The sequence below is a fragment of the Ictidomys tridecemlineatus genome, chromosome 7 (genome assembly GCF_052094955.1).
Source record: "Ictidomys tridecemlineatus isolate mIctTri1 chromosome 7, mIctTri1.hap1, whole genome shotgun sequence".
Lineage (NCBI taxonomy): Eukaryota > Metazoa > Chordata > Mammalia > Rodentia > Sciuridae > Ictidomys > Ictidomys tridecemlineatus.
Window position 1 is genome coordinate 145,327,808 of NC_135483.1, and position 11,432 is coordinate 145,339,239.

Sequence of the window (11,432 nt, forward strand, 5' to 3'; positions counted from 1 at the left end):
AACTTCATGTGAAAGTTGTGAAGAAAGAAGAGACTCACAAGAAGCCTGAAGAAGTGAGTCACAGATACATCACAGGGCCCTGCCTGTTTTGGTACAGCTTTTCCACATGTATCCGGAAGTCCCTGAGAGGGAGAGACCTGATTAGATTTGGGTTTCCAACTGCTCTCCTTGACTCCAGTGTGGAAGAATAGTGAAGGGAGTCAGGGAGACTTATTAAGAGACTCTGGCCCTCAACAAGTAAGAAGTTGAGGTCTGAAAGCTTGTTTATAAATGAAAAATATTCTGAGGGTTAAAAAAAAGAAATTAGTGCCTGATTTGATTGTGGGGAGAGGAGAGAAGGCATCTTCATGACTCAACTTTCTGACTTAGATGAATGGTATTAGTCCTTTATTCAGGTTTTCAAGGAAGTAGGAAATAGCTCCAAGACTGCTCTCAAGGCCTATCCTACTTACAGACTGTAATGGAGTCCCCTCCTGTTTTAAAATCTTTCACCATTTTTCTCACAGTAATATCCTATTTTTGACAAGTTAGAGAAAACAGAGGGGTGAAGAAAAAGTGATTCTCCGGGTTTGAGGTAAGAACACCAGTCAGTTTTGAACACCCAGTTGTTCAACTCTCCTCTAGTGGAGCCCTGATTTCTCTTTGGGGAAAGAACCTTCCTCTGTGCTCTGCAGAGTCTTACTGTGTGTGTTGAAAAAGCCAATCAGATGCATTTGTTTGAATCACTTAATGCCAATATTGCCAATGAGATTCACCAGGAATCCTGAGCAGTTGGATTCTGGAACAAAAAAAAAAAATGCTCTGGAGAGATTCATTTGTATTATGTGCCCTGTTATCTTGATCCCAAGTCCTTCCCTTCTTCTTGCTCTCAGACAAAGGTAGTCAGTATTTCTTTTGATTTTGTGAGCTACCCCGGTATACTTTCAGTGAAATGTCATGTTTTCTTAACATACTTGCTTTCTGAGGCTTGAAACTAAGGAAACTTAGTGGATGCCCAAAAGGGTGACAAGGAAAGCTCAAGATCCCACCACTATCCTTGTTGGATCCATTTTGGGTTACAGAAGAACCAAGAGCACTTCTGCTGCCTCAGAATGGCTATCCATGCTCTGTGCAGATAGATCCCTGTGCTGGTCTGTGGCAGCAAGTCAGGTTATGTCCCATTCATGTCAAACCATCTTTCCCTCCATTCCAGGCTTGGTTAATAATGCTTATGGGAATTGCTTCAGCTGCCTTGCCCAGCTGTCGGGCTATAAGAAGGAGGGTGTCATCCTCAGGACTGTCCCCAACCAGGGCACCAAAAGGACAGAAGAGGTTCTGACTGCTAAAGAGCAAGTGAAATTGGAGAGCCATAAAGAGAGGAAACAACAGATGGAGGTGGTCTCAGGTGAGCTCTTTGCCAATACAACATTAGCTTTCTCCACATTTTTTTTTAAAGGTACCATTTCCTAGGTTTTGATGCCAGAACTTTTGGAAATGCCAGGCCTAAGTGCCAGGGCAAGCTGGAAAGCTAGCCAGCCTGTGCTTCAAGTGCCAGGAGATCACAAACGTAGCCACTAATAGCAGCTTGCCTGGTAGCTCAGTGCCTTTTCATTTCTGCCAAATTGATGCAGCCATCAAAGTAATCTTTCAGGCCTCGTGGTCCAGGTGGCAGGCCCAGAGAGGCAGACCCAGCCGGAACTCTGAAGCTGGCCTCTGGCAATGTTTTGAGGGCTTTAACAAATGGTCCTTCTTGTCACATTTAGATATTCTGTAGCCACCTAGGAACTTCAGTTCTGTCAGTGTTTCCTGCAGCCAGGAGTGATTGCAGAACATCTGTCCGCAGTTGGATCAGGCCTTACTTCTCTCTTTTCCTTTCAGCTTCCTTTAAACAAAGAGGTTTCCCACCTTCTTCTATATGACCATGGCCTTCCTAAAGTCAGCTGTCAAAGAGCATTAATACACAGATATTTGTGTTTATTATTTCTGCAAATAAATATCAAAGGCAGCAATAAGAAGAATTACCTTGAAGAGGTTCCTACTATTCATTTCACATGTACACCTGATCTAAAATATTAGGCAACTGGAAACTATACATGTAAATTTACTGTATCATTTATTGGGCACCTATTGTGTTCCAGGCACCATGCTAGGTCTTATTCAGGAAGCCCTCAAATAACTTGGATGTCTATCTAATAGGTGACAAGGCCAAGGTTATAGAAAACCAGACTTCAAGATCTAATGTACAGCCCAGGTTGAGCTCAGAACACAGAAGTCGTGAAGTCATTTGGGGAAGAACTGTTTTTAAATTACCCCACGGTCCTGAGTAGGATGTTCTATGCCATCAGGAGAGTGCCTAGGCTCTCTCTGGCATAAATACACACACCTCCTTGGACAGTCAGCTCTTCAAGTACAAGTGTCTCCAATTGTAGAGGAGAACAGGATGAATCTCACCTTTGATGTGATGCCTCAGAAAGTCCTGGTGGATTGTTGGTCTCATAGGCTTAAGCAAACTCAAGGGTTTTTAGGGATCATTTTAAGCTTCTTACAGGTTTCATAGTTCAAGACATGGCACATCTAACTGCCACCTTATTTAACATGTAAATTTACTCACTTCATTTTAGCCAACACTTCTCAAGTATATTTTCACAAGACAGAAAACATATATAAAATTATAGCAATTAGTTGTCTTATATTTTATACCCTGCTCTCAGTTGACAGCACACCTTCTCTTATTGTATACACATTAAAAGATTGATTACCATCTGTGGTGAGAGATTTTGTTGACTTAGGTTAGGGAGTCCCATTTAAAGAAGAAAGCAAAAATATGGAAACTAATGTTTGTATTGCCATCTGTCATTTGGGGACAGCTATGCTATGCTTTGTTCTCACAGTAATCCCAAGAAGTAGGAATTGTCTTACTTTTACCAATTGTGAAATGAAGCTCAGAGAAGCCAAATTCTGTGAGTCTGTTGGGTAGAGTTGGGATGTAATCTCCTGTGTATTTGATTTGTGGTTTTTTTTCCTCTACTGTGCTGTACTATAGTGGGAAAATGACAAGTTCTCTAATCAGCATTCCCATGGAGCTCAGCTGGATGAGGAAAGACCTTCCAGATGCTAGTTCCCTTCTCCCCTCAGGGGTTTCAGAATGGGTAAAATCCTCCTGGAGGGTGACAGAGGGTGGTGGAGATAAGCCATTTGAGAAAATTTATGGAATAGGCAGTGGAGGGCCTACTCCACTTGGAACAAATATATATGTCTAACTGTTTGACCTGTGAGATGTCCTACAGAGGCTGTGTGGAGAGCTGAGAGGAGTGAAAAGCTCATCTGTGGGAGGAGTGGTGACCAGGGGACGGTGGTGTTAGCACCAGTGGAGCTCCCTCTCCCGATCCCTGCCACCTTGAGGGCCAAGAGGCAGGTTGACACTTGGGATTTCCATGGCTCCTGGCACCCTGTCAGCCGCCATTGTGAGTCAGCACCCCTGCTAAGATAGCCTCCCTGCCACTGTCCAGATGGAGGGTTGGAGTAGAGCCACATCTGGGGTTCAAGGCCCTGAGAGTTCCTGTCTCATCCAGGAACGTAATCAAACTTTGTTCTTCTGTATTGACCAGTTTGGAGTCTGTTATCATTTAATCGGTAGCAGAATGGAAATGGATTTCCATTCTAACTGCCTGGAAGGGGTTTGCTAAGGTAATTCATAGGAATCTGATTTAAAAGATTTAGAAGAGGTTGTGGTTGAAGAGGTTGTGAAGGGAATGGGAAAAAAATCAAGGAGAGAAATGAATTACAGTAGAGTGGGTAGAGAGAGAAGATGGGAGGGGAGGGGAGGGGGGATAGTAGAGGATAGGAAAGGTAGCAGAATACAACAGTTACTAATAGGGCATTATGTAAAAATGTGGATGTGTAACTGATGTGATTCTCCAATCTTTGTAATGTTTTGAACAACCAATAAAAAAAAAAGATTTAGAATATTTGTTCTAAATATTTAGAATGCAAAGGACTGAATTAATGGCATGTAAACCTTGCTTTTTCTTAATTAAGGCAGATCTGGCTTGAATTTTACATGAAAAAGATAGATTGTTTTTAGCCTCAATGAGACTCTATGTGTATAGAATTATCTTGAAACTCAGGCTTGTTTCAAATGCAATAGTGAGTTGTTTTTTTTTTGTTTTGTTTTTTTTTTTTTAGAATGTGTGATCAAGTTGCCAAGGAAAACCAGAATGTGCTCCTACTCTTTGCCTGTCATGTCTGTTCAGGATTTCTGAATGAGGCAGAGAGTGGAGGTGGTTGTCTACAACACTCTTAATTGAAGCTTAAGGGGAGAATCTATTCAAAAGCCAGAAGGTGGATGGATTGGGAAGGATCCAGGAATAATTTAAAAGTGGGTGACCATTTTAGGGCATATCAAAGTCTATCATATATCTCTTTCATTTATTTCATTAAAAAGTTTACTAATAGATTTATAATAAATTTTAATGGTTAACCCAATTAAGTACAGAAGAGCATCTATAAAATTAACTCCTTGTTGTTTTTGTTTGGAAAAAAGGATCTACTCTATGTGTGTTTGTATAGACATGGAAATATTTCTGAAGAACTTGTAGGAAATGGTTGGCAGTGGTTCTCTCTAGCAGAGAATGAGATGGGAGGCAGCACAGGAAGAAAACGCTCACTCATCATTTCATACCTTTATGGACTCTTGGGGTCTTGTTGAATATCCTAAAATCTTCAGTGCCTGAACCACTTGTCTGAGTGAAATTGTCACCGGTGTGCATGGCATTCAGTGCCATTTACAAATATTGAGTACACTGGTGGGACAAAGAAGGCCAGGTATGTTTATGATACCTTACAAGATCAAAAGAGGGACACACCAAGAATGTGCTAACCATTAGATATTCTTTATCAGTGACAAGCAGCCTTTAAAAAATGACATATTCTGGATCACTAGCAGTACTAGAAATTTCCTTTCCCACTGGACGGCTCTGCCAGTTATCTTCCAAGCTGGACAGATGTGATATCTTGATCCCTTCCACCCTCTCTATGCTTGTCCTGAAACAAAAAAGACCTTGTAGGACAAGATTAGCTATTCAGGGTTTCCTCAAGATCAGGGTGCAGTTTCTTTAGCTTTGCTGAAAATTCTGTATCAGACTTTATCCCTGTTGAATACAAATTCCAAGAAGCTATTGTTCTGGACTAAGCTCCTAATCTGGGCTCCGATAGACCAGGCTAAAAATCCAGTGAAATCACTCGTGCTTAAGTTACACTTCACCCATCTGAAATGAAACTATTTATCTGACCTTAGGAGAAATTAGGATTAGAGAAATAAGTCAACTTTCCATATCAGGCCAATTTCAAATTATATGATACTGAAGCTCCCTCTGCCTTCCTTGTCAGGGACAAGATTAGATGAGCAACTCTGAAATGGAGACTCAGGAGGCAAGTTATCACTTGAAAATTTCAGGGAAGGATCTGTTTGTTCCTAATTGGATTATATGTTTCCCTTTAAGAACCAAGTATATGAGGTGCTATAACTGGACCAAAGATGATACTCCCTGTGGCTAGTGGTTACTGAAGACATGGTATGTTTGGGGAGAAGGGTACTGAGCAGATAATGTCCACTGCATCCTGAATGGGCACATCCTTCAGTTCACTTTAAAGGTATCTTCACCTTGGAGCCATTCTCTGGCATGGTATGTAATCCAGTTATTTCATACCAATAAAGCTCAGCAAGCTTTATCTTTGCTTAGGGCAGTGTTTGACCTCCTCTTTGACCTGTTATCCTCATAAAGGACCTAGGATATACGAGGTGGGGTTAATGCATGCAAAGGAATGGTCAGGCATTACAAGATGGTGGGTTACTAATAGAGATGTCTCTAATTAATCATGCTCACTTTCAGATGGGAAGAGGGCAAACAATGACCAAGGACATGCCAGCACGGGCCTATTTGCACTGCTTCCAGTTGTCATGTGAGCAGCTGGCGATTAGGAGCTCATCCCTTGTCAGTGAGCACAAAGCTCAGTTAAGTGTTTTTTGGGGGGTGAGGGTCCAGAGGGTCTTAAGAGAGAACTGCAGTGTTCCTCTGCCACTTACTCAGGTCGCATTTTAGGATCAGTAGGTCTGTGTGGGAACCTGCATCTCCTAGGGCTTAACAGAGCTCAGATTTGTGTTTAGGCAAAGCCAAAATCTTAGAGGAAGGGGCAAACAATTCAATCTGGCTCCTGATTGACTACACTAACTACATCAGGCTCAGGGGCAGGTGTGGCTGTGGGCAGAAGAGATGTAGCCTACTTATGAAGCTCAAGCAAATAGGCAGGGACCTTTCAGGCCTCCTTATCTATACTGAAAGGAGATTCATGTGCCATGCTACATTCTGAGTAGCAGTGAGGTTCAATGCAAATTATGTGACAACCAAAGGTCAGAGTCAAATGTGTTTTACCTGTCAGAGCAGCCTGCCAATTGAGATTGGCCCTAACAAAACTGTGACATTTCTTCTTTCTAGGCTGCAGTCTCCTTTCTGGGCCACACTGGTCTCACCACCAAACAGCTGATCTCTACCATGTGGTTCTAGATGTCTTTGATTATTGAGGGACTATTGATGAATTACGCTTGTTAAAGAAATGTCAAGCTGCCCACTCCCTGCCTGCCCTCAATACTAACAAGTGATCATAACTTTTCTCATAGTCTCTAAGTCAGGTAGAAATATTTTCCTTGAATTCTGCCTCTTCAGCTCACCACAGCTCTAAGTTCTACAGGTCAGTTCTACCAGATTCTGACAAGTCATTTATAAAACATTGCATGAGAATCATTATAACTGAATCTTTACTGAGACTTTGTTGTAATCAAACACCACTTTCTCTTTGGTTACTTTCGTTTGACCAGTGTATTTTCCTTTCATTCTCTATAATTTCCCTCTTTAATTTTTATTAATTTACAGATTTTTAGCTTCATGTGTTTGATAATTTGGCCTATAATATTATATTATCGTTCAAAATATTTGCTGCTCCTCCCTAGGGTAGAATTGTATTTCCCTAGTGTTTTAGTCCATTGTGCTGATATAACAAAATGCCATAGACTGGGTAGTTTATAAAGAATAGAGTTTTATTTCTCATGTGCATGGAGCCTGGGAAGTCTAGGATAAAGCTACCAGCAGGTTCAAGTGTATGAGGGTTGCTTTTGGCTTCTAAGATGGCGCCTCATTTCTGCATCTTTGGCAGAGAGGAATGCTGTGTCCTCCCATGGCAGAAGATGGAAGGGCACGTGAGTAGAAGGCTGTGTGAAATTTCTTCTATAAAGGTCACATTCACAAAAGACAAACCCTCCAAATTGTCGCTTCTTTCATTTGCAGGTTCCTCACCCATTCCTACCTCATGAGGTGTCCTGAAGAACAGAAATAACATATGCCGGACTGTCACCATATACCTCCTGGCACACTGTGACTCTTAGAATCTGGAAAGCCTGCAGGGGAGTACTGGATAGGCTGACTGGCAGGGTGGGAGCTGGCAGGCTTTCTGCTGACTCTTGAGTTTTTGCTGGAGATCAGACCTCTCTGATCTAGGGGCAGTGACACATTAACTCTGATGAAGAAAACCTGGGCTTGAGTATGAGCAGGAGTAGGAATCCCTAAAATGATCCCATTCAATTTGAAACAAAATGACACCATCAGTATTGAGATATTTATTTTGCGTAATTAGCTTCCTAGATGTCATTTTAATAAAACAAGTTCAGAATTCATTTTTTAAAAACTTAAAAGTTTTCAGGGAAAGCAAATGTTTAATATATTTTACATATGATACAGTATTGAGATATTTATTTTGCATAATTAGCTTCCTAGATGTCATTTTAGTAAAACAAGTTCAGAATTCATTTTTTAAAAACTTAAAAGTTTTCAGTGAAAGAAAATATTTAATATATATTTTACATATGATAATTTTATTCACTTAAATATCAAGTAAAAACAAAAGTCATAGATATAAATGGTAAGCATGTGTTATCATTTCTGATACAACCTATGCCCTGCTCTGGCTCTGCTATTTGCTTTCCTTCAGTTCCCACCCTACCCCTGCATCCCTGGGAGCTGCTGCCTTTGAAGTCACTGGCCCACCAAGACTTCAGCCCTGTTTTAGTTTGGCCCCTTGAGTGGAGCTCTGAGGGCAACCATATCTACAACTCTCGCTGGCTAGTACCTTCCATTGTAGCAGTATGATTGCTTCCCTACTGGCCAGGAGGGATGGGTCCACCTGGAGTCTCGCTTTTCTCTTTCCTAGGAGAGAGATACAGCTCCTTCCACCAAATCCTGATAAGCCATTGGGTTTGGGGTTGGGGGTTGAAGATCTGAAGGATTAACAAAAGTTCAATGATAAAGAGGTGCTGTGAGAACTTGTTGTTGTGGGTGTCAGTGATGGGGTAGATGATAGGTAGGGTACAGGTGGGGTTGGAATTGGAAAGAGAATCAAATTAACTCATGTCCAAGACCCCAGGTGGACCTCTCTCTCCTGGTTAGTGGGGGGAGAATCATACTGCTACAACTGGAGGTACTGGCCAGGGAGTATCATAGATACATAGATATGGTTGCCTTGAGGGCTCCCTCCTCTTGGAGGCCAAAGTTAGGAAGGAAGGGCTGAAGTCTTGATGTCCAAAATAACATTATAACACCATTATTGCCACAAAGAGGACGCTTTGTCCTTTACATGTTTTTTTTCTTTTACATGAAGTAGCATGTTACACCAAACATTGAAAATTGGTATTACAATCACTTGATAGATTCCTCACAACTGTTACTTATAAAAGGTGTAATCTCTGAAGACCTAATCTAGTCATGATTCCTATTGCTTCTTCCTTTTTAATCCTCAAGATTCCTGTAGTCTGGACTTCAGCCTGAAGGACATAAGCTAACTTTGGGAAGAGAAGGAAGGGAGGCAAAGAGAAAGGAAGAAGATGAGGGTAGCTGAGCTAGCCATGTCCATGTGCAGGCCTCCCCATGAGCTGCGCCTGGCAACCCTCCTCGCCAGCGCCAGCACAGACGGAAAAACTGATTGAAGGGGGAGCAGGGAATTTTTATGATGCTGAAAGATTTCCCTAAGGCGGATGTTTTTGCTTCCTGGGCAGCCTATACTTGGAGGGTAGGCAGAGAGATGGACTTGCTGTCATTTGGAATGGCTCTGTCCCTGTGGTGAAATTGGCCTGGCAGGGACTGAGAATGCATTGAGGTGGTTCCCTAGTTTCATTAGCTTCCTACAAGTTGAAATCCTCATTTCTCTGAGCATGTTGCCCTTTAATTATTGTGGTTTCCAGAGACCCTGCCTTCGGCTTTACCCAATACAAAACAATTTGGTTACGTGCCACAAAGAGGATTCCAACAGCGCATATAAGATCTCTAATTCCCTGAAATTGATATGTTTTTCTTCTTATTACTGCTATTCCCACACATGCCTGTGACATGAATTTGAAATGTGCTATTCATATAAAGACTGCTCACTGTTTCACATCATCCTAACAATGGGTGAAAGCATTTAAGCCATCCCTTTTAGTGCAAAAGACAGAGAGCTACACTAAGCCACTATAATTCGCTTTGAATGTTTTTTGTCATGACACAGTCTGCCATACATGAGACCAAGATGAAATGCCATTTCAGCTGACTCTGTGACTCTGTGTGAGTATGTGTATTAAGGCACCTATTTAACACATAACCACAGGCCAACATGCCTTTATCGAAGCACATGGATATCATTATTGCAATTGCATTTTGGCTTGGAAGGAAATACAGCCGTTAACCACCTGAAGTCTCAGTAGACAAAAAAAGACATCATAAAGTTTTACAACTGTGGGACAGATGATTGCAAAGTCTAAGATCCATTATAAAAATTAGGAACAAAGTTATGTTGCATACTTGAATAGTTTTGTCACAGGGTTGATAACTAGAGCTTAGTTATTACCTGTGACTAAAATATTCCATTTCCACTAAGAAGCAGAGTAAAAATTGGAAAAACATAAGTTGCTGTATCTTTGATACCAATCCCACTGTATTCAGACAGTAAAAACATAATTTCTCACAAGCCTTCAATATGTCAAAACAATGTGCTGGGATTACTTACATTTTGAATTTGTATTGCCCGCCTTTTGCTGGTAACAAAGATGACCATCCTGAAGATACATGTGTGTCAGTTTCTCTCCTGATCAGGTGTTCCATCAGTCTCATTCTAACAGAGCAAATCCAGTTCAGGTCCTGGAAGATGAAAACATTTTAACCTTTAAATTATAAACTTAAAGGTTATAAATTTATAACCTTTATAAATTTAGTTCCTCTGGGAATCAAGTTGAAATGCAGAAATCCTGAGTGAAACCAAATGCTTTGGGTGACAATTTGGGTTGGTTCATATTAAGGCTGACTCTCTTGAGAGCTGTAGACACCATAAAGGAAGCCTTCTCTACTGCGTTCACTGTATTCACTGACTGAATAACTCTTAATGTTTCTAGGGTTTCCTAAATAGCCTAAAAACAAAGTGAACAGAAGAGGGCAATATATTTCACTTAACTAATGTAACATTTCTAACGTTATTTCTTTTCAAATAGCTCATGAAAGGACTTGGTCAGAATTTTGGCTGCCAAAGAAATACTCAAACAGAAATCCATCAAGTGCCTTTAGGTTTCCAGACCTTGAGTATATTAAGAATGAAACACCATCCTGGATGCTATAACCTTTACACGTCTGTATTTCTTCTCTAAAATAAATAAATAAATAAATAAAAGAACAAAGTCACCACTCTCTTTGGACAACAGGAGGAAAACTCAGAAGGAACTCAACACTCTTTTTCAGTGAGAAATACCTGATGTCATTTATTTTGTTTAATCAAGACTGAGTTGGCCATATACTAAGCCAATTTAAGAATGTGATCTGTAACTCACAGTCTTAATTACATGGAGAAAAAGTGAATGGGTTCATTAATGCAGTGAAAAGGAACAGTGACCCTACCTGCCAAGTGGCAAGGTGGAAATAATTAATCTGGTCAATTAAAAAGAAACAGATAATTTAAAATGCAAAGGCCACCAGGTGGTGCATGGCATTCTGCTCTCTGGAACTGCAAATTTTTACTGTCAGTTCTGTTTTTCTCAATACATTTTCCCATTCTTTTCTTTTTTAAAAAAAAATGTTTGCCATGGCTGAAATCTACTAGAGAAACCCTTCTGAGCTATAAATTATGACCTGTTTCTTTATGTCTCATGTTCTAAAATATTTACTTATTCTAACATGTACTCTAGAAATGCTCCAGGGGCTTACCAATCCCCTGAACCAGAGCCAGGGTTCTTTTCTCTCTTTGTCGGGATCTGTTATATCTTACTTTCCCTTCAAAATTGTTTGCTTTTTTTTTCTGGGGGTTTTAATAATATTTTAAAAGTGCTGGAGTCTGAGCCACACTGTCTGGCTTATCTAATCCCATTTATGATCCTATAACCCTGAAAC

The 11,432-nt window shown here is 40.7% G+C and overlaps 1 protein-coding gene across 3 annotated transcripts in view; it reads right to left on the bottom strand.

Moving 5' to 3' along the window:
- The window catches only part of Ift70b (intraflagellar transport 70B), a 35,220-nt gene extending 24,320 nt beyond the window's left edge, over positions 1 to 10,900 (bottom strand). For 2 of the 3 annotated variants that reach the window (XM_078017643.1, XM_078017644.1), the window contains exons 1-2: positions 10,627 to 10,777; positions 10,066 to 10,196 (exon numbers count right to left, since the gene is read on the bottom strand). The gene's annotated coding sequence lies outside the window, so the exon portion shown is untranslated. Of the gene's footprint in view, positions 1 to 10,065; positions 10,197 to 10,626; positions 10,778 to 10,797 lie in introns of those variants that run through there. The other variant, XM_078017645.1, reaches the window with a different exon arrangement.
- Positions 10,901 to 11,432: the final 532 nt, after the last annotated feature.